Raw genomic sequence first — 22,645 nt, 5'->3', positions numbered from 1 at the left:
ACAGGACCTTCAAGGGTAACAGAGGAGCAGAAATGCTGAAACTGTTGACTGGATTTCAGAAATGCTGGTATCAGATGTTCAGCAGGAAAGCTTGCAATGCACCAAGCCTGCACTAGGTTCAGACATGCAGAGTTAGCGCTCTGGCTGGGGTCAATAATGGATAAATAGCAAACTACCAAACTGCAAGCAAAATCACAGTCAACAACATAGCAGAGGCCAGCAAAGTTTAGGATAATCTGAAGGTAATTCCCTACCTCTAGCAGACATAGTTCAGTCTGCAGAGGTAAATCACTCAGAAGTTGGGTCAAAACTGGCAATGAAGGTCAAAGTTCAAGATCAAAGATAACAGGTCATATGATCTATGCTTAAGTAGTCAATAATGAAATATTTCAATTTTTTGTCAGTCCAGGTATCTTTCAATCATCATATTAGGTAAAAGAGTTAAACAAGTTTTAATCAATGCCTACATGTGAGTTTTTTAAAGAAAGTTAAAGGGCAGGTGAAAAAATGAAGCACTTATTTGTGGAAAGGGGGCATGTATCATGGTTGTGACAGTATATTGTATTCTCTATATATGTTGGAAAATGAAAAAAATTGGGTCAGGGAATGGCTTTCTGTCATACAGTACAATATTACTACTTGAAGCAGTTTAATCCCCTAACAAGATTCCTTTCAGAAAGATTTAGCTACCAGTTATCTTCCTATGCTGCTGCCCTTCAAACCACTGATGACGAGGACAGTGGAGAATCCAATTCACATCCAGATGTGACTTTTCTTGTCTTAATTATTCTCTAGGTTTTACTACTATCCGGCCTCTGTTGTTTTTCTTTTTTCTTATTGTTTTTGGGCATTACATTTTTCACTTGCCAATAGTCATTGTCAGGAAGACCGAACCGTCTGCGCAAGGTAATGTACAAAAAATATTGTTATTGCAACTTTATTTTAAACAGAGGCAACATAGAATACAGTCAGCAAAGAGAAATTAGTATTTTTATAATCTAACAGCTATTTACTGCTGTAAGAGAGTTGGTATTGGCAGCTTTAGGTTTCAGTTTTGAACAAAAATCATATTTCTAATAGCTAAATATGTAATTTTGTTACTGTATATCCCTGAGCTTGAGATTTATTAAAGCTTATGTATTTATTTCTACCAACTTGCACAAGAAAACTATATAGGGTTCAATGTGAAAATAGTAACAAAAATGAAGAGTAACAATAATACCAAAAATGTATTTGCAGTCATTGCAATAAATGCCAATGAATTGTTTTTGAAAGTGGTAAGTAACTCGCACATGGTATGATCCTTCAGAATGTTGTATTTTTCCTGTATGCTGAGAATCATGCTTTGAACCAAACCACAGTTCTGTTCATTCCTAAATTGTATAGTTTTTCACAGATCAGATAGATATACATGCAAATATACTTTATATGTAGGAAAATAAAAAGGAGGGAAAATACTGAAAAGGGCCAGGATAAATAATACAAATCTTTAATTCCCAGAAATCATTAAAAGCCCTTTGCACACTAAATATAAATATATATATATTATTTATAAATAAATAAACCATATTTCACCTTCCCCATTAGGTAGAGGTAATTTTGTCAGAATGGCAAAATTACAAAAATGCTTGCAATGGCAGAAATTTACTCTATGCACATATACTATTTGTAATAAATGTGTTTAAACAGGCAAAATGTTAACATTTAAATGTTACACAATATTTTTGATTGAATAAATTATCTATTTAGATGAAAATGTTTAATTGTTTAAAAATCTATTTGGGCACAATGTCAACTGATCAATTGAAAATTAATCAAGTAAGGCATTTTTTTTCCCTGGTTGCATTGATATTGAAACCACTTTTTGTATCACAAGTGATTTTTTAATTAGATGTATTGGTGAAAACAATTTTAATACCAATCAAATATTGAACAATTGTGAATAAATTTAAATCAAATTGCAATATTAAACAAATATAAAATCATATGCTATATGTCTAGCATAACTTATAACAGGTTTCATTGAACGGAACAAGATGTTCTGAATTATCAGGTTTTGTGCATGCAATTTGTATTTAAAACTAGTATTTTTAACATTAAAATTAATAAAATGTATTTATCAAGTTCATTTTTATTTTATAGGATCACTATATAAAATTGCTTGTACATGAACAGTTCAATTGGCACTTAATATTATAGTATTACATCAATTTTTGTCTGGATGTGTCCTAATAATATATATGTGTATTAATAATATATAATTTGTGGTTTCCAACCACAGAGCACTGTCAATAGCTTTAGGCATTATTGATCTCCTGCACAGCTATTAGCAAGCTTAATAACAACTATAGCAACTATTTTTTTTGCTTTTTACTCAGGGAGAAAAATAAACAATTTCTAGGCTACCTCCCCCCTCTACAGCAATATCTTCTTAAGTTACTAGAAACCCCCAATATGCAAAACAATTATATTTTGCTATGCAAGGTAATTTGCAATATATGGCAACCTAGGGGTGTTCTATGTCATACTAAACTAAGAAACACACCCGGAAGTCATTTGAGAAATGGTAAAGTTAAACAAAGAGCTGTTACCAAAGGTATGGCTAAATCCCAAAAAACTAATCCTTGCAATGTTTATAATTTACCCCCAAAAAACATTTTACAGATGGCACATTGGTGTTAATTGACTTTGCAGGTTACATCCATGAAAATACCCATTAATAAAGCCATGATGATTAGCTGGGGTAGTGCAAATTTTTGATTTCACTACTCGGCTGTTGGGAAAAGAGTAAGTGGTTCCAATGCTGTTCCTGACATCACTGTTACAGCTTGGGGTTTTCCATCACATCGTAGACTGTTGTAAATGCATTCTTTTTTTTTTTAAGTTTCCAAGGCTGACAGCTCTAAAATTTGAAGTGAACTTGTCCAGATTGCATTCATGTGGGCTCTGCTGAAAGTTCTTTAATGCACACCGAGCCCTTTTGAGTCTAAAGTCGAACCAATGTTTACCTTGCCAATCACTTGGTTTGAAAAGGTTAACATTGAATGGGATCTCATTGTCAGGATGCCCATTTATCCATTAGCCCCTGTTGCCACTGTTGTTCATGACCACTACTGACATTTATCAAAAATGGGAATGGTGCCCGCTGGCAAGGGTAACTTCAAATGGACGTTACCTTTAAACTCTTTAAAGCTTGCCCTTTTTTAAAAAAAATTTTTTGAAAATAGCTGAACTTTGAGTTGAACAAATCCTAGGATTTAACTTCATGCCATTTAAATATAAATAATAATTTTTTTCTGTCTCCAAAACATTGATTTTTGTTTTTGTGAAAACAAAATCATTCAATTGTTCATGCTTGCTAGGACATTTGTCTGCCCATAAAGTATAAATAAATTAAATGTATATTATCAGAATATAGGTTATCCTTCTTTCTTTAGCTGAGGTAGTTAAACAAATATACCTACATATTCTGATATTTTACATTAGGAGCAAGAAATACCAATCTACACCGCTGTAAGGACTTCTCTTGATATTTGTCTTCTGTGTTTTCCTCAGTGGAAATGTTTATGTTCTAAGTTTAGGATAAAACTTTAGACAACCTTGCTTAAAATATTTTTAAAATGTAATCGCTTTAGTTTCTCGCACATACTATACCAATACATCGGACCAAGACTATTAGGCTCTCAATACAGCACATTGTGTATTTCTCAGATTTGTCCCCCCACACAGGAGTTCATTTATTTTTCTTTCTGATCTTCCCATTTATAGACAAATGTTTTTTAGCAAATGGCAGCAGCTGTGTCCACTACTTTTACGTAGTTGTCAAATGTCTCATTTACTAAAGCAATGTAAATTGTCCTGCACCCGTCAACGGCTTGCAAATTACCCCATCAAGTAGTGGGCAGCAGGTGGCACTTGAGAAGCAATGCTATGTTTTCCATTCACAGGAAAATGTCCTTCTAAGTTGATGAAGAATTTTCCTGGTCATTACTTCTAGAACAGGGGTACCCACACTTTTTGGCTTGCAAGCTGCTTTAAAAATGACCTACCAACAATAAAAATGCTAAACATATATTTATATATATATACCGAGTATGACACAGAAGTGACTGAAGCTAATGAGACATTGAATGGCAGAACATTGCACAGACATTGCACTACAAGACTATAGCGACAGGAAAGCTACAGTTCACCTGTCATAGGAGAATGACATGCTGCACAAGAAAAAGGACTGCTAATCTTTACAAAGGTATCTTTGCTGCCCAGCACTGCTCACCTCAGACTGCCCTCCTGCCCTCTCTGCCTCACTCCCCACTGTTACACGAAGCCTTCACACACAGAAAGACATCCCCAGCATCCCTATAGACATAGCAGCCAGGCAGGGCTCTGCTTAAGACCCAGGTTGCTATTGAGATAGACTGGTGGATGGTGATCAACGTTTTGGGTACCCCTGATCTAGAGGAATGTATAGGGCCAGTATGCATAAGCAACAATAAAGCAAATTCACTTGAATTTTGTAGAATCGAGCTGACATAACAATACATAGGGGATTTTAGAAAATACTTTAAATTCAATTAATATTTATTTTTCAAAAAATAGCAAATAGTCAGCAAAAGAAAACAGTGACCTACTTAACATATTAGTGTGACACCTTGTACCTTGGTATCACAAAGGAACATAAAAAGTGACATGTACATATAAAATTGCCATTTATATCACACCAGGTAGTATGAACACAGTACACAATCCCCACTATATACCTTAGCATATGTATCCAATTAGAGCAGGTTCACTAAGTTGGGTTCACAGCCTGTGAGTTTTTAAAGATGTTTGTCTTCCCCACAAGATTTTCTTACAAATGGGACCTAATTGAGTTCACCCATCACTAACCCTTAAGATGTTGGTAGGAATACTGAACACGCTGGCACTTTGATTACAGAGGTAATATGAAGAGTATGGAGGCTGGGAGCAGGCCATCAGTGTAATATTTGTAGTCCACTTATTGACATTATTTGTGGTCATTGTTACCTGTGTGTAGTCTGCATATTGTCATGATTTGTTATGCAATTTTGTTGCACCAGTAAGTAGGTCAGCAATGAAGGTCATTGATCTTTCAGTACAGGATTTTAGTAGAAATGATTAATTGTTAAAATAATCAGTTAAAATTGCTTGTAAATACCTTTTAGACTAGTTTTTTGGTGGTGCAACTGATAATTTTCCTTCCCACTACAGCCTTTGTAGAATGGGAAGACTGAAAATGACGATCTGTAAATTCCTGCAGTCTTTCGAGTTCTAGGCGCAGGTTGCTGGATCCTCAGCATGTTATTTGCTATTCTGTCTAGCAATATTCTGCCTGTTAGTCTTCTTGGACACTGACCTTGGCTTAACCATGACCTTGCCTACTGTTCTATGTTGTTGCCACTAGGCCTGACCCTGGACTATCTCAGCCTTTATTTTTGCCTTTTGCCCACCTGGTCCTTGGCTCTCAGTAAATTTTACTGCTTATCTAGATTTTAGCCATGTGGCTTGTATACCTCCTGCTGTTACCAAACTTGCCTGATACCTGCTAACCGGCTGACCATACAACAGTCATCTATTCCCGCTTGTTCCTGGTGGATGCCCCTAGTAGGATTACTAGCATATCATCTCTTGCAGGATGCTCTGGTGAAGACCAAGAATCACATTCAATCTACACCCCATGTAATCCCGCATTACCAATCAGGGAGCAAAGAACCCAACAGATATACTGTTAATTCCTGTTCATGGGCTAGTTTTTTCACCTCTTTCTTACAGACAGTTACTTTAAGTAGCATTTCCAAACATTTTCTCAAATGTTACATGCAGTGTTTAAGGGCAGTTTGCAAGTGGTTTGTTAAAGTAGTTTTAGGCATTCCATGGGGAAAAAGCTTGGTGGTTACCACATGTTGCCACTCTGAATGTAGCTGATAATGCTGTGGCCTTTAACTGTAGCCTTAATTTAGCCTAAATGAGAACTGCAACTTTCAAATAGAAATCTGTAATACTCTACCTGGCACAGCATGAAAACAAACTGGGCCCTGCAGGCCATCAGAGCTTGGTAAGTATACATCTGTGGGAAAAGAGTGGATTAGCTTTGGTCAGGGATTGCTGTAAACATCATACTGTTATCTGTAAAAGAATATCTAAAGCATTTTTTTTTATTGTGTAGATAGTATGGAAGGGTTAAAATTCTCAGTCTTTCCTGTATACTCAACAGGAAGTGAGATGATATTTATCCAAGTGAAATTCTCCTAATTGGCCTGAGAGTAATTCTAATCTCTCACTACGTGATCTAAATCTAAAAAAAAAGTGTTGTGTTTAGCTATATTTATAACCCTAATATCCCCTTTGATTTACAAGAAATAGCATGCTTTTAAGGAAATTAGAACAGGAACTGCTCAGATTTTAGAAAACAATTACATTCATAGTGATTTCCACTTCTACACTGGACAGGTTGTTCTTATTATTGATCAGTATGTTCTGTATACAATGAGGCTTTTTAGAATTATGTATCTACAGTACATTTAATTATTTGTTAAGAAATGCACAGTGTTTATTGCCCAAAACCATCAAGGGGGCAAATAATTACAAACACATAGTCAGTCACTGACTCTGTGATGCAATGTGTAATAGAATTACCATACAAGAGACCTACATATGACCTACAGCTGGCTGTACACTTTCTCATGTTTTTCTAAATATACCTATTCCTGTATTTAAATCAGTGTACAGTTTGGAATTCAGTATATGTGGTTGGAAGAGCAGTAGTGTTCAAATAATGACGACATGTCCTCTACTGATTTATGTAAAACTTAATGACAGGTTCACTTAATGTTGAGTAGATTATTTTGCGTGGCATGTTTGTTGCTCAGGTATTACAGTAAATTTACAGCTTGTCCGCTTGGCTGCTATTATGCTCTGTCTTAGTTCCACATGAAATACAGAACTGCTTTATAACAGCACATACACACAGACCTCCCGTAATGTGTTGTAATAAATTTTGCACAATCTGTCACAAATTCAAGCCAAAATTAACCTGGCAAACTCACCTGTTCCAGCACCGGGCACCAACATCTTTCTTTCCCTTCTGGATGATCGATCGTAATTGGCCTTCCCAGGATGACATAATCATACACCATGCCGACACACACAAGGGAAGCCATGAATGCCAGGTTTCCCTTGCAACTAAAGCTGATGTTGTGCATGTGCAGCTCAGCTTTTTTTTCAGAAACCTGGTGCAATCAGGCAGGTAAGTCTAATTTCTGCAGAAGGGGCATCGCCTGGTAATTTCAATCATAGTCCTAGTAGAGATAAGGTTCAAATTCACTCCTGCCTAGGGTGTTCACTGAACCCTGTGGGCTTCAAAATTTGCAGTCCTCTAAAATTTAATTATGAATTTGATGTGCACATTTTCGACAAATCATAACGTACTGCATACCTTTTGAACCAACCATGGCCAACAGGCTTAAAGGGGCTTTTAAGAAGATATTTAAATACATCAGCCCCTTCATAATAAGAATACCTATGGTGTAAATGCACTTAAAACACACAAACAAAATTTGTGTAAAAAAATTTAACCAGAATAAACATATAGCATAATGTAAGTAATTTAAAATGTAAAAAAGTACCCCCCAGACACATAACCAGTCCTACACAGAAGTAGGGGCCATTTCAAGGGGGAAAATTAAGAAGTAAACTTTCTCTCCTCTGTAACAACATCCAGCAAGAAAACATGCAGCGAATACAGAATAAGAAATAAAAAAAGGAAATAAATAAAATGTAGGTATCAACATAGGCATAGTCACATGAAATTCAACTCAATAATTACAATATACAGGTAGTCCCCAAGTTAAGGACATCCAGCTTATGGACGACTCCTAGATACAAAAAGGGCTTCCCTGCTCATTCGTGTTTCGTTCGTGTTTTTGTTTGTGCAGGATGAAGGCTTGATGGAGGGAAGAAGCAGTTTGCATGCCTTGCAGAAGAAATCTTTTGCTAAACACAGCTGAGACTGAGTTCTTCTGCAAGCTCTTGTAACTCTTTAATGACCAAGACAAACTTTGCAGTTCTTTTTGCATATCAAAGCACAGCTTTCTCCAGGAGTGAATGAATATCTTGGCTCCATAAAGCCTTGCTTTGTTTGTGATTATTTTGTGAGGATTTTACACAGTAACTGACACCTCACTGCTATATGATAGAGCATGGAGGTAAAAAAAGAGTGGAAAAGAGTCCCTGGGCCAAAAAAACTGGAACCTTAAGAACTGATGAATATATTTGCATATCTGACTCCAAATAAACAATCAATTTGGAACAGTACCAAATGATATGCATCATGGTACCTTCCACAGTTTGGCATCTCCAGCACCTGCTTGCTACCAAAGCAAAATACCTATATAATGCCATCAGGGTTCTATACCATTTGCAAAGAAACTTATAGTTCATCTCTTGGTATCTAAAGGCTATAGAGGCGGAAAATAATAATATTAAGAATTACTCATACCTGGAGGTATATATTATATAGATCCTGATAATAGTGATGAAAGGCCTGAGCTATCTTGGATTGTAAGTTTAAGATTGGGTCTGTTTTTTGTGGGTTTATCACCAAAGATGCAGCAACATTTTTGCAAGTGACCGTTTGGGCTATCTCCAGGGCATAGCAAATTGTTCATTCAGTCTAGCTCCACGCCTATTGTAAAACGGATTGGAGCTTAAACTCTAAATATAGCAGGCAATGATAAGCGAAGGTGTGAGAACCTATGTATGAAGCTATAACCACGTCCACAGAACAGAGCAGTACCAAAATATAATCTTTGCGGGAGTAACTTTTATGTACAGAAGAATATGTGTAGTCCCTAGTTTTAGGGTGCTGAAGATGCCAAACATCTGTTAAAAAACTTCTGTTTGAATTTCAGTTAATTCTCTTCAGGGCAGAACAGGACAGGTGTGATGCCTCTCTAGACACATCCAAGAGGGGATCGATCACCACATTCAAATCTCCTTCAATCACTATTGTGCCTGAAGAGAATTGTTTTCATTGGTTGAGGGCTTTCTCTAAAAAAGTAAGCCGATTAACATTACGTATAAACAAGCATAGGGAAAAACATGACCATGAACCTTGCCCTTCACGAACACATCTGCCAAACATTGCCAGGAAAAAAATTGTGAGATTAACACACATACCCCCCCCCCCCTAGATTTGGAACCAGGTGATAGGCTGTGATAGGGTGAGGTGGGATAAATCAAAATCAACTGGTCTTGAACGCTTAGCTCTGTGCAATATTTCCTCCTTTGATCGTAAAATGGACTCTGCATAAGACATCTTGTGATGTATCTTGTTTTACAGAATCAGGATTCTTTCTAATGCAGTATTAGGAGATTGCCCAAGGATAGAGTTTAGAATAGCAGAAAGGGTTCCCCCATAAATCAGGGATGCCACAGAGCCTAATAATATTCCGGTGATAGTGAATTTCATCAGAGGTATGAACTTTTAGATTGGATTGTTGTCCTGCAAAAGTTTTACTCCTGCCAAACCACAGACTCCTAATGGTTATGCAGTGAAAGCCCCTTCCCATTTCCCCAGGGAGAAAAATTTTAGGACATATCCTAATTAATAAATAAAAAAAACTTTTTTAAAATAACAATTTATTGGCTTATATACATGAAAATAAAAATGGTTAAAGTCATGCAATGAGTTTCAATTATTCTAAATTATTACTTGACACGTTTCACTTCCTCAGGAATTCATTAAGATCTACAACTATGTGCAAAAAAGTTCAAATACAACTGTTTTCAGATAAACATATTATCACATATCGTAAATTGCACTTACAATTACCCAAGCACAGTCCCTATGTGGTGTTAGGCATACTACATGGCAGCAGAGTTGATCTTCAAATCTAATTATTCTATTAACCGAATTGAAAAAACTCCTTTTAAAAGATCAATTGCTTTAGACTGTTTTAAAACATACAATTATCTACTTATGTTCCAAAAAACGTAACCCAATATTGATTAACTAGAAAGTAAAGGAGGATATGCTTATGTGTGTATTACATAAATTCAATAGTGAATTGCTCCAATTAGTTACCCAAAAATACATCTATGCATACTTAAACATGTTGAACATCTGTGATTACCTTTCAATATTATAAATTCATAAACCAAGACATTATCCAAAACATGAAACCTACTATATAAAAATTGTACACCTACCTATGTGACATGTCCTATCAATAGAGCCATGTGGAGGCTCTGCTACTGACTGGAACATCCACCAGGTATACTTAACCCCACCACCACATCCATCAGGAAGCATAGAAGTGGCCCTTTGGGCCCCACTGAAAACAGAGAGTATCCCACATACCAACATAGTTAGTACAGGCCTCCCAGAGCAAATTACTAAAATACAGAAAATAAAAGTTTTACTTCCCTCCTGTTAATGCCATATGGACTATATACATGATTACTTTGAATGAACTATTTTTGTGAAGAGGACATCTAATTCCTTTATACATGATGTTAAAATACTACTACTTTTGCAAAAAATAGTTTTGTTATGATTTAGCCTGATGTTACAATTGTTTAAATTTGTTTTTTTTTCAGAGGACAGATTTTCAGACAATTTTACATGTATTAAAAAGAAAAAAAAAACAGAAATATCACATTTACATAAATATTCAGTCCTTTTACAACAACACTTAAAATTTAGCCCAGGTGCTTTACATTTCTCTTGATTGCTGCTGAGATGTTTCTGCACGTTGAGTGGAGCCCACCTGTGGTAAAATAAATTGAATGGACATGGGTTGGAAAGGCACACACCTCTGTATAGAAGGCCTCATAGATGACAATGCATATCAGATCAGAAACCAAGCCATGAGGTCAAAGGAACAGCTCAAAGGAAAGTTCAGAAGTTTGGCATAGTTTTTTTCCAAATGAAAATCTGTTCCCCAGTAAGCAGGACCTCGGACTGGACAGAAGGTTTTGTCTTCTAGCCTTCTAGTTCTGACTTGAACACTATTGAACATCCCTTAAGAGACCTGAAAATGTCTGTTCACTGAAAGTCCCCATCCAACTTTTGCAGAGAACAATGACAGAAAATCCTCCAATCCAGGTATGCAAAGCCAGTTGCACTTTAAAAACTTGAAGCTGTAATTGCTACCACTTTGTCATTATGAGGTACTGAGTGTAGATCGATATGAAAAAAGAATTTAAACGATTGTAGAATCAGGCTGCAACATACCAAAATTGAATAAATTGAAGGGAAAGCCGCTGTATATACTCTAAGGTCCTTTTTAACCTCTTCCCCCCCGCCCCCAGAGTTCTAATTGGCAGCATGGTGGCTCAGAGGTAGCACTCTTGCCTCTGGAGCACTAGGTCCTAGGTTTGAATCTTAGCCAGGACACTATCTGCATGGAGTTTGCATGTTCTCCCTGTGTCTGCATGGGTTTCCTCTCACATCCCCCCAAAAAAAAACATGCAGTTAGGTTAACATTAGATTGTGAGCTCCTTTGAGGGACAGTTAGTGACATGACTATCGAAATTGTACAGCGCTGCACAATATGATATATATATATACTGTGTAATAATAATTTTGTTCGTATTTTCATGCATAGAAATTTATTTTACATTGTAGACCTATAATTCTTAGGCATAATTCACTGAAATATGTCCAATATTTATTAAATTTATTAATAAACTTTAAATTAAAAAAAAAAAACCACAAAAATCTGTAAAACAAAAAATACAGAAACCTGTAAAATAACTGTACCGTAGCATGTGTAAATATATATATATATATATATATATATATATATATATAATAAACATATTTATTATATAAAGTTTTCTTTGTATTGGACTCTATAGCTATTTTGTATTGAATCCAATACAAAATTATTTGAATTTCCCGCCGCTCCTTCCGCCTGCACGGACATCCTCGGGAAACCCCGGAGAATGTCTCTGCATTCGCTGGCTGAAGATCGAAGAAAGAAGACATGTCCCGAGGACTTGCAGGATGCCCGGGGGATGCCAACGGAACAAGGTATGTGGGCTTTTTTTATGTCACACTCAGGATTACCGCTTGGAGGGTTAAGCAATGTTTCTGATATTCGCCAAATACTCTCTGGTGCAGATCTTCTAGTCCTATGTGTTATCAATAGCCATGATTGATTCCATGTGATGGAATGTTGGGTAAATGTCAGCTTTATTGCTTTTAAGTAGGCAGTTTAGAGTGTATGGCAGGCCAAAAACTGTTTGGTTTTGGATAAAGTAGGGAAGGAATTTGAATCTTGACAGTTTGCTTAATAATGTCTGTGGCTCGGTTACATTTATTTACCCTTTTTTTTTCTGTTTTGGTGACAAGAATGGTGAGGGAAAAATAGACACAGAAATAAACACCTACACCAAGTGAGGCCAAAAGAGGACCAGACCAAACACGAAGGAATTCACAAGCTTTTATTCAATAAATAATAAAGAAATATAAAACTTCCAATGCATAAAGGTTTCTAACAACACTCCTCCCTTCTGCAGGGCTACAATAAAGTAAAATCTTTATTAAAAAATAATTTTAAAACATATGGAATATCTTCCCCAGATGTAATATAAAAGTATATGCAGCAGAGCATTTTACAACTATTAGAAATGTAAAAAAGTTCACAGTTATACTAATATACACAGAATAAACAAATGTAGGTCAAAATCCTAGAACAGTAATGACAGAACAGAAATGTACTGCCTCAAACAAAATCATTTTAATAACAATAATAGTAATAATGTTAGTTAAAAATATTATGTTAATAGTTTAATCAATAATATATAATATATAAACCTTAAACAAGATGACAATGAAGATTTAATTGTAACAGTGAAGTCATACATCAAACATCAAATCAGATCCAAACAGTTTGTTTAGCTGCAGACACTGTGGAGAAATTAATTGTCAACAAACACATCAAATCGGTTTCCATTAGCTTAGAACTACTTAGAGTTAGCTTTCTTTGAAAATAATTTAATTATACATTTCAATGCCTTAAGCTATTGATTTCAATGTATACTTGTGCTCTTACTTCTCATTCAGGGATTCATCTTGTAATTCTTCAGTTATCATTTACATTTACAGCTATTTTGGAAATATTTTGGAGCTAAATTAGTGTGATAAATCATGTGTCCATGGGTATGTGCTAACCGAGAGTATCTTCTGAGTTTACTCCGACGCTACAAATCACTTCTAATAGAACATATTTTGGGTCAGTTGGTTTGAAAGTATTAAGAAGAATGGAAGATGCGCAACTAGAATGTATGTTGGCAATGTTAGTACCCATATTTCTCTTTTATTTCGCTTAGGAAAGGTACATGTCATTTTATAATATACAATAACTTTTATTTATGCATTGGTAAATTGGGCACAATTCAAGGTATCCTCACTACAAGAACTGGGTAGGTTACCATATAGGTAGGGTTGACATATATTATCACATTGCTCTAACTTTGAAAATCAAACAGAAAGCGTAAGCGCTCACATCTTCCACAAACACAACCGCTTACTGATTGCCACCAGATGAGACACATCCAAACATTAGAAAAATATTCCACAATACAGTCATGATAGAAAGAATCTAGCCTTGCATAATAACTTTCAGAAATTGTGGTATTTTTGCTTGGCACAGGCATTTGGCTTTGCCTTTTCCATCTTATCAGTATAATCCTGCTAACAGAAGTTGAAACTTCTAGACCATTAATATAAAAATTCATTAAGAGTCACATTTTTTGTGTCAACATAGTTTGAGGGCTGGGTACATCAATGTTGTCTTTCACAACACCTATATTGGTATACATTTATTTTCTATATAAAATTATATTTCCCCTTTAACTTCAACACACACATAAAATGTTCCCCAAAACAAATGCATCACTGAAACCTATGGTAAACAAAAAACATCTTGATATCTTAACCCCTCCTTCCTCCATGGTCAGAGACATACCACAGGTCATAAATCACAAAAGAAAAGATTTACAATATAAATCAAACAGAGAAGGCAAACCTTTACTGAACAGTGCACATTTCTAGAAAGAAGATTGCATGATGCCAGTCAGGAGAATGCCAAACACAATAGACCTTTTCCCCACCACTCTTGGGGCCTGATTTATTAAAGCTCTCCTAGGTTGGAGAGGACACCCTTTCATCAGTGAAGCTGGGTGATCCAGCAAACCTGAAATGGACCATAATTGCAAACATTTGCTAGCAAATAGCAAACTACTTTGTAGAAATCCATTCCAGGTTTGTTCGATCACTCAACTTCACTTTTGAAATTGTACCCTCTTAAGCCTTGGAGAGCTTTAATAAATCAGGTCCTTTTATGTATGGATTTTTTCCTTAGGTTCTTGGTTGTGTGCCTTATTATGTTTTCTTTGGAACAGTTATTTTCTCTGATCTGACTTTTTATGACACGCTAGATACTCAATTTTCATCTGATAATAATTAAATATATTGTGAACTTCTTGATATTAATTACCTTCATATGAAGAAAATGAAGGGAGGGCGTCGTTTATCATTTTAGCCTTGCCAGATTTTAATTTCCTCTTCATTGTGGTTCAACAAAGCGCTAATGATCTAAGTGATTTTTCCCACACAAAGCAAAGTGATTAATGACTGTTGAAGTATAGACTTCCATTCTCTAGCCTTTTACAATAAAAGCACAGGATTTGTATTTCTGAGATTTGTACTGTTCTGCCACAGACTACAACCCTGTCCAGCAGGGTCCGAGACTTGATTTTAATCTGCTAAGTAAAACTCTATTTATTTATTGGTGTGTTAATTAGTGTAGGGCATGCAGTTTCCCATTTCATGTCAACTTCGCTTGAAAGCATAATCTTTTCCTCATACCAGTATTCTCTACTATTTTTAGCCAGACACTTCCAGGTTCCATATGTCCTTTTCCTCTACTGCACACCCTGTAGTTCTTGGCACCATGGTGTTGATGTCATGATGCCCGAGTTCAATGGGTGAGAGACGTTGCTTACTCAGCTTTCACCAATCTCCCCAATGATGCCCATTTCTATTCTAAATTTAGACAGCCCTTTATAGAATGCATGCACCTAGCAGAGTGCACAACTCATCTTACCTGTCACTATTGATTCTTCAGCAATGGTATAAATTTCTATGTTCCACACAGTGTGTGCTGTCCACACAGCTGCCAGTCAGTATTATGATTCTGTTCATACCATGCAGAAAAATTATTTGCAAATATTATTTATAATTATTTGCAAGGAAGCTGTAGCCCAACTAGGCTACCTGGGACAACCAGTCAACTCCAGAAGCTTTTGAATTTAATGGAAGATTTTAGTCCTGCAAAAATACTGCTGGTTAGCAAATGCACTGCTTCTCTCAGCATGAGCTCTGCTGCACAATAGACTACTGAGGGCTAATTCTAGATTTCATTCAGGTACTTTTATTTAAAAAGTTTATTTCATGATTAATAATTAACAGAGCTGAATTAGTAGCATACTTGCAGTCTATTTATTATCTGTGATGTGATATCACTAAAGTAACCAGCTAAAATTTTTCCAATGACCATTTATTGATTATTTAGACTAGCAGGTTATATTTATATACATTCTACTAGGTCACTGGTGAAATACACTGCACCAACACTATTTTATGCATAAAGCTAGAGTAGGTTCCCTACCATTCACTGTTATCACCAGCTAAAATGAGGTATTATTATATCTACTCCTAACAATCAACTAGCTTTTCTTTTTTATATACTGAATCTGGATAATATTATGGGAAATGGATATGTGGTAAGCCACAGTAAACAATTGCACATCAGTAGTTTACAGCTATACAGGCAATGGAATGCTCATTGGTTCTTGAACTTAGCATATTGTTATTTCTCTTATAAAATCAAGGTTTTTGTGTATCCTTGTAAAGCAGTTTGGGTTATGCTGGGGATTTATTTTGCTTGTAAAGATTATTTAATGTCTAGAACAAATGAAAAACTCCATTTTTTATGGATTAAAGTTTAGCCAGCTGAGGCCAGATGCCAAATCCAAACCATAAATTCATACTTAAAGGAACAGATTATCACTTATTTGTAATCCCTTGAATAGTCTTACTGGATCAAAGACAGACCTGACTGTTTTCTATGCTCTGGGATTTTTTTTTGTACATACATTATTCCTGGAAGAGCTCCAGGTTATCTGCAAACTTCACCCCTCCCAGTGCCCTCTTTTACTTACCAGCTGTCTGTCTTGCTCTAGTCTGGGCAACTATAGGCACAAGCAATTATTTTTTATAGTGATGCTGGGTGGGGAATTGACTGAAATCAATGACGCCTAGAGAACTAGCGGGAAAATGGAAATTTGTTGTCATACTTACCTGTAATTTTCCTTTCCGTTCCTGTTCTGTAACAAGCTCACGACAGGATAGAGGAGGAAAACATGCTGTCAGGATGAAGGAAAATTACAGGTAAGTATGACAACAATTTTCCTGGCACTCCTCCTGACAGCATGCAGAGAGGATGTAGCAAGCACAAATATAATGGGAGGGAAGAAACTAACAAACAATGCCACAGAAACAAAGTTACTCTTTAGAAAGAGCTACCTGCCAAATGGAAGCCCTAAGCTAGCTGAATCGCCAACCTTTAAAGCTAAACACATGTTTGGAGACTTATAACTGGTTAATTCTAGATCACTTCAGTGGATACTTCTGTAAATGAAGTCTATAAGGTTTCCCCTTTCCTAGTTAAATGTCTCTTGACTTCCTGCAACAGAATCAAGCCCTCAGGATGTAATACCACAGCATACCACATGGTATTAAAAACCCTAGGATGCTAAATCTGTCAAAGATACTGCTGTGCTCCATAAAGGTCTGCTAGAGAGGCTGACTAGAACATCCACAACTATAAAATCATTGTTTCTCTGTAGATGGAGAAAATCTTTTTCATTTTCATGAGAACCTTCAGAAAATAAGTGACTTCATGCTTAAGGAATTACTTCTCAGTTGGAGTGATACACAGGCTACACCTTAAACAAAATAATAAATAATTTTAATGCATTTCAAGAAGATAGGTGCAGTCTGGCACTGATCCAGAAGAGTGCATAGTCCCGAAACCTTGCTTGTCATGGTCACAGTAAGTCAAGAATTTCATCTAAGTCCATTTTCTTATTGAGCAGACCTAGACTGGATGGAAGGGAGGTTCCATGAGAACTTATAGGACCAGAAGCAAGTCATAAACTGCAAAAAATTACTTTAATGAAAGCTTCAATTTCACAACTACTTTGAAGAACTGTCACCGCAAAAGACGTTCCACTCACTTGGTGGTTGTGGGGGCTGAAACTTGGACCTAAACAAGTTGACCCACAGTTCATCATCTGAAGCTGAATGCAGAACATTCTGGAACCTGTGCTGGTGATGGGTTAACCTAGAAAAACCTTAATCTCTGCTATACAAATAAAAACTTTCCATATATTGTGGCATCAATTTATAGATGTTTATAAGCTTTGAGCATATCTGCCACCACAGAGAATAACCAGATGCTGGGAGCCTCTAACTTCCAGCAAGTTGGCATTCAGTCCTGGGCAGTCAGGAATACAATGCTGCCAACAGCCATGGAAAAGTAGGTCCTGGCAAGAAAGAATAAAAGGCGTAGCCATCATAATTAGAGTTAACACCTTTCCAATTTCAGCCAGTAGAAAAGCATTACCATTGCTTTTTCTGAATCCTTCTTTATTTTCAGAAGACCTGTCAAGATCAGTGCTATTGGTTCTAAAACTTAGGGGAAAAAATAATAAATTTCCTTGTGCCAGCGTCACGGCCAGTATTTGCTGGCACTTGGACATAACTGGATATGCAAGCAGGTCAACCGACTTGAAAAACTGACTTGATGGAAAAAGACACTCTTTGTTCCACTTTTTCTGGTAATGTAGAAGATCAGACCTGCATAAATGTAATAAAATAATATTATTATTATTAATATTATTATTCCTTCATAACACAAAAGTGTCCTATATTTCACAATAATGAATATTAACCTCAAATTTCTATTCCCTGCATAGGCCCTAACTGACTCCTCTGATAATTAACCAGAGTCAGAGTTTGAAGTATTGTCTTATTGTGACAACTTGGATTTGGATATTGTCAGCAAAGAACGTCATTCAAAGTGTTGACATACAGGTGACAGGTGAACTGGAGGTGTTTGAAACATATTAATTAAGACAGACCTGTAGACTTCTACTAGATCTATTGAAATCATCCAATGAGCCAGACAAATGACTGACAAGGTCATCTGCAAAATTATCATACAAAACATTCTAGTGTGAAAGGGATTTAAATCCTTCAGGTCAAGAATTGACCTAAATCCATCAGAGATCTCCATACTATGAAAAGTTTGGAATAGAATCCTTTTTCTTGCTCTCCTATTGAAAGCAGCACCACTGCTCGCCCCATTCCTTGAACATAAGATAGAAGCGCATTGCACTTCTATGAATCACTTGGAACTTTTGTCTGAATGTACCAGGATCTCTCAGAGCCTGACATAAACTCTATCTGGTAACCTTGTACCTGACTGAAATCCCACAGGGTTTCCACATGCTTTTCCAAATGTCAGAAAACTGAACAATCTTGTTTCTTTCTTTGACGTCTGGATGGATACACCCTCAAAAGGCTTTCATTGGGCTCTTTTCAGACTATCTGACCACAGAAACTAGGATTTTTAGGTTCCATTTACTGAGGGTAATAAGTTTCTTGACAGGAAATCTCTTGCCTCCCGCACATTTATGTAAAACAGCTACTGATGCCTATGCCACACGCTGGCAACTTGCCCCCTGTGATCTTCTGTATACCTTCTTCCAAATAGATCTGAGCAGTATACAGGACCTGTTTATCTGCCCACCTCAACAACGTGACACCAATCCCAATATTACTGCTGGGAAACAACCAGACCTGTTGTGGTGTAGATTCGCTTCAAGTCTCCATCTAGACATTGACCCAGAGGATCCTAAACTGAAAATAATTGGACTTTCCTTCTAAAATGTGGGATAACTCCTTTAGGTGAAGAACGGCCAATTCTTCCTAGCCTTGATTCACTTTCTTTATCTCGGCCTGCTTCTTTAAAGCAAATAGCACACACCCGCTTAAATGGTAATGCTATTGCGCCACATGCCCAAACATTATTCACTTTCCCGGTGCTGCACTGATTTGCTTCTGGAATGAGAAAGTGACCTCTTTCTATTAGTAATTTTACAGGGTGAACTTTCTCATGCCCCCCGTCCTCTTCTAGAAGGTCAATGAATAGGACTGGGAGAGGACAGGTGTCTTGCCTTTCTGAGAAGCTTTTTACCAGGGCTTTTATCCCTTTGCCAAACAGATAGTACTTAAAGGCAGGTGGGGAAATATTTGTGTTTGCTTGATGGCCTAAATCCATCTTTCCAAAATTTTAAGAATGGGGAAAGCCCCTGAAATAACTTTTGAGTCTTAAGGAACCTCTGCCACAATCCACAAATCGCTGTACGCTTGTGTGATGGTCAGTGGGATAAATGCCTGGTTGCATTGCTGCCAAAAGGAAGAATACGACCTTTACAAATCAGAATTAGCTGACCTGAGAGGAACAGTAGACGGAGCTGGAGAGAGGCATGGACCCTGATTTATGAAAGCTCTCCAAGGCTGGAGAGAATACACTTTCAGAAGTGAACTGGGTGATCCAGCAAACCTTGAATGGATCTGGTCCAGGATTCAAAACATTTGCTAGCAAATAGAAAATGATTTTTAAAATCCATTCCATGTTTTCTGGATCACCCAGTTCACTTCTGAAAGTGTATTCTCTCCAGCCTTGGAGAGCTTTCATAAATCAGGGCCATGGCCTGACTTCCTGGTATGCTTTCTTGGAGGGTTTTTATCCCACAACAGAAAGAAACCACATTACCACTCTTTTTTAAAAGGTGGCATCCATCTTCTGAATCCATCCTCTACATGTGCCACAGCTTTCATGCCTGTGAGGTGAGGTTAGGTGAGCCAGCAACTAAAAACAAGTAATATATCTTTCTTATATATGTACCTATGAAGAACCAAAACACAACAAAACCTACAAATAAAATTTCCTAACAACCTGCCAGTCAGCATAGCAACTACAAAGAAGTAGAAAACAGAAAAAGTATTTCAAAATAGTGCCTGCTGTAAGCAGGATGGTGATGGTAGCCTGAAAAGGCTGCTACTAGAGCAAAATACACCCTGCTGGAGTAGTCTGGAGATTAACAGCATTATGATAGCAAATTGCATTAATTAACATCTAATGATTTATTAAGTGAACAAGTAACCAAGAAAAAAACCTCCAAGGTTTTCCTACAAAATACCACAGGATGATAAACAGGTATGTCTAATTATAGAATACCAAATACCAAATCTACCAAATTATATGCAATGCCTATTGTTTGAGGCTCAGGCTGCAATTTCATGGAGCCATACAGAAGGTGGCCCCACAGTTACAACATAAATCAAAGATATTCTTTCCTTCAAACTCATCTCTACTACTGCCATTTGAATGATGGATGTGAGTTGAAGTTTGCTGCACCTGTGCAAGGCACTGAGCGACTGTTTTGGACAGCAAAGAAAAATGGAAACAGGTAAAAAAAAAAAAAAACTTGCCTTACTGCTCACCTACCCGCAACAAAGGGGCTATTTAGGCTCCATATCACATGCCATCAGAGTTCCCAAAACTTGATAAACTTACCATCCGTAATGGCACTTTCCCTTGTAGAGGCTGACTGAACCAAGTGGGGGAGGGGGGGTAGAGGTAGGGGAAACAAATCCTGGAGCGAAGACAGAAAAAGAAAACCTGCAGGGCAGAGGGAGGTTACTTTTATTGCTTTGGGAAAGTGGTCCTGTGGAGAGCAAGGGGCTGAACTAACCATGTGTGCATGCTGTCAACGGGAGTGTCAGGAAATATAAATACCCTGTTCCATAGTTGTTTAACCACCTGGCCATTAAGCCCGAGCATGCTCAGGGTAAAAACTTTTGCAATTTTCGTTAACCCCAAGTTTTTCTAACCAGGTGGTTAAATGTAAACAAATGTTATATTGCAATCCGATTGTCATACATTGTATGACAATCAGATTACAACTGAAAGGAAATACTCACCCAGTGTCCGCAGCTCCTCTTGCAGAAATAAAAGATTTGCTATTGCTGCTGGCATCTGCAGTGAGATGTGAAGCACAATGCAGAAATCCTGCATTGTGCTGTGCATCTCTCCGGAGATGCCAGCAGCTTCGAGCGTCCATCGTCTCTGTCTGTGTCTGTGTGAGCTGGGCAGGGAAATCCCCCCCTCACATCACTCGGAGGATGAGTCATCTTCCGGGTGATGTATGGGGGTGTGTCAGGGAGGGAAATTTAAAAGCAGATTACAATGTAATCTGCTTTTAAATGGTTTTTACAGTACAAAAACACCACACAACATGAAATAAAAATAAAAGTACATTTTTTTTTTTTTACATGATTGTGTGTTTCAAACTTTTTTTTATATTCATGATATCTACTAGACCCTTGTTCGGACATATTTCTGTAACTTACAGGTCTAAAATGTAAAAAAAAAATTTCATGAAAAACAGTGTAACGCTTTTGGTACAGAAATCTAGACATCAGTGTAACGTCCAGGAGGTTAAAAGGTGTTTACTGTGGATACTGCCGAACTGTCTTAATATGAGCTTCCATATATTATGAGCTTAAATATATACTACATCATTGCAGGGAATGACCTCACTTTGGGCCTGACGTATTATAGATCTCCAAGAAGGTCATCAGTGAACCTTGGTGATCCAAATCTGGAATAGATTTATTTAATGTAATTTGCTGTTTGTTAGCAAATATTCTCAATCCTGGACCAGATCCATCACAGATGTGTTGGATCACCCATGTTCACTGAAGAAAGTGTGTCCTCTCAAGCCTTGGAGAGCTTTAACAAATCAGGCCCTTTATTCATTGCAAAATTCCTGGGAATGATTGGCACTAAAAACTCTGAGCAGAAAGTAGGAGCAAGCCGAATTCGAAAAGTTGTTAACTGTTAGGCATATGTCAGGGGGAGATTTGGAATTTGTCTGGGGGAGATTCTGTTTTATCCAGGCTGAGTTTCAGGAATCTGTAATACATCCATGATGAGATGGCTGACAGGCAGCATGAGACCTTATCCTGGACTGAAGGAGACAAGCCAGGGGTGGACAGATAAGTGTCATTAGCATACAAATGGTACTGTAAGCCAAGGGAGGATATGAGACTACTGAGAGAGGAGATAACAGAGAAAAGAGAACTGGTCCAAGGAGTGACCCTTGGGGAACACCAACAGGAAGGAGAGTTGGAGAAGAGGAATTACCATTGTAAGAAACTTGAGTAGTAGTGGTCAGACAGATAGGAAACCAAGAGAGAGCAGTGTCACTGATACCAATGGAGTACATGATTTGTATTAAAAGGGGGTGATAAACAATGTCAAAAGTAGAGGAAATATCAAGGAGAAGGAGGAGGAAAAAAGTTGCCTTGAGACTTAGCTCTGATGAGGTCATTGGCCACTTTAGTAAGGGCTGTTTCAGTGGAATGGACAGCTTGAAAACCAGACTGGAGGGGGTCAAGGAGAGAGTTGGTGCTCAG

General features: G+C 37.2%; 1 protein-coding gene across 1 annotated transcript in view; it reads left to right on the top strand.

Moving 5' to 3' along the window:
* The first annotated feature begins 710 nt into the window (after positions 1 to 710).
* The window catches only part of LOC140340682 (excitatory amino acid transporter 2-like), a 65,966-nt gene continuing 44,031 nt past the window's right edge, over positions 711 to 22,645 (top strand). Inside the window, exon 1 of the mRNA XM_072426020.1 lies at positions 711 to 906. The gene's annotated coding sequence lies outside the window, so the exon portion shown is untranslated. The remainder of the gene's footprint in view (positions 907 to 22,645) is intronic.

Source organism: Pyxicephalus adspersus, chromosome 11, assembly GCF_032062135.1.
Source record: "Pyxicephalus adspersus chromosome 11, UCB_Pads_2.0, whole genome shotgun sequence".
Taxonomy (NCBI): domain Eukaryota; kingdom Metazoa; phylum Chordata; class Amphibia; order Anura; family Pyxicephalidae; genus Pyxicephalus; species Pyxicephalus adspersus.
This window is presented reverse-complemented; position numbering and strand designations above follow the sequence as displayed.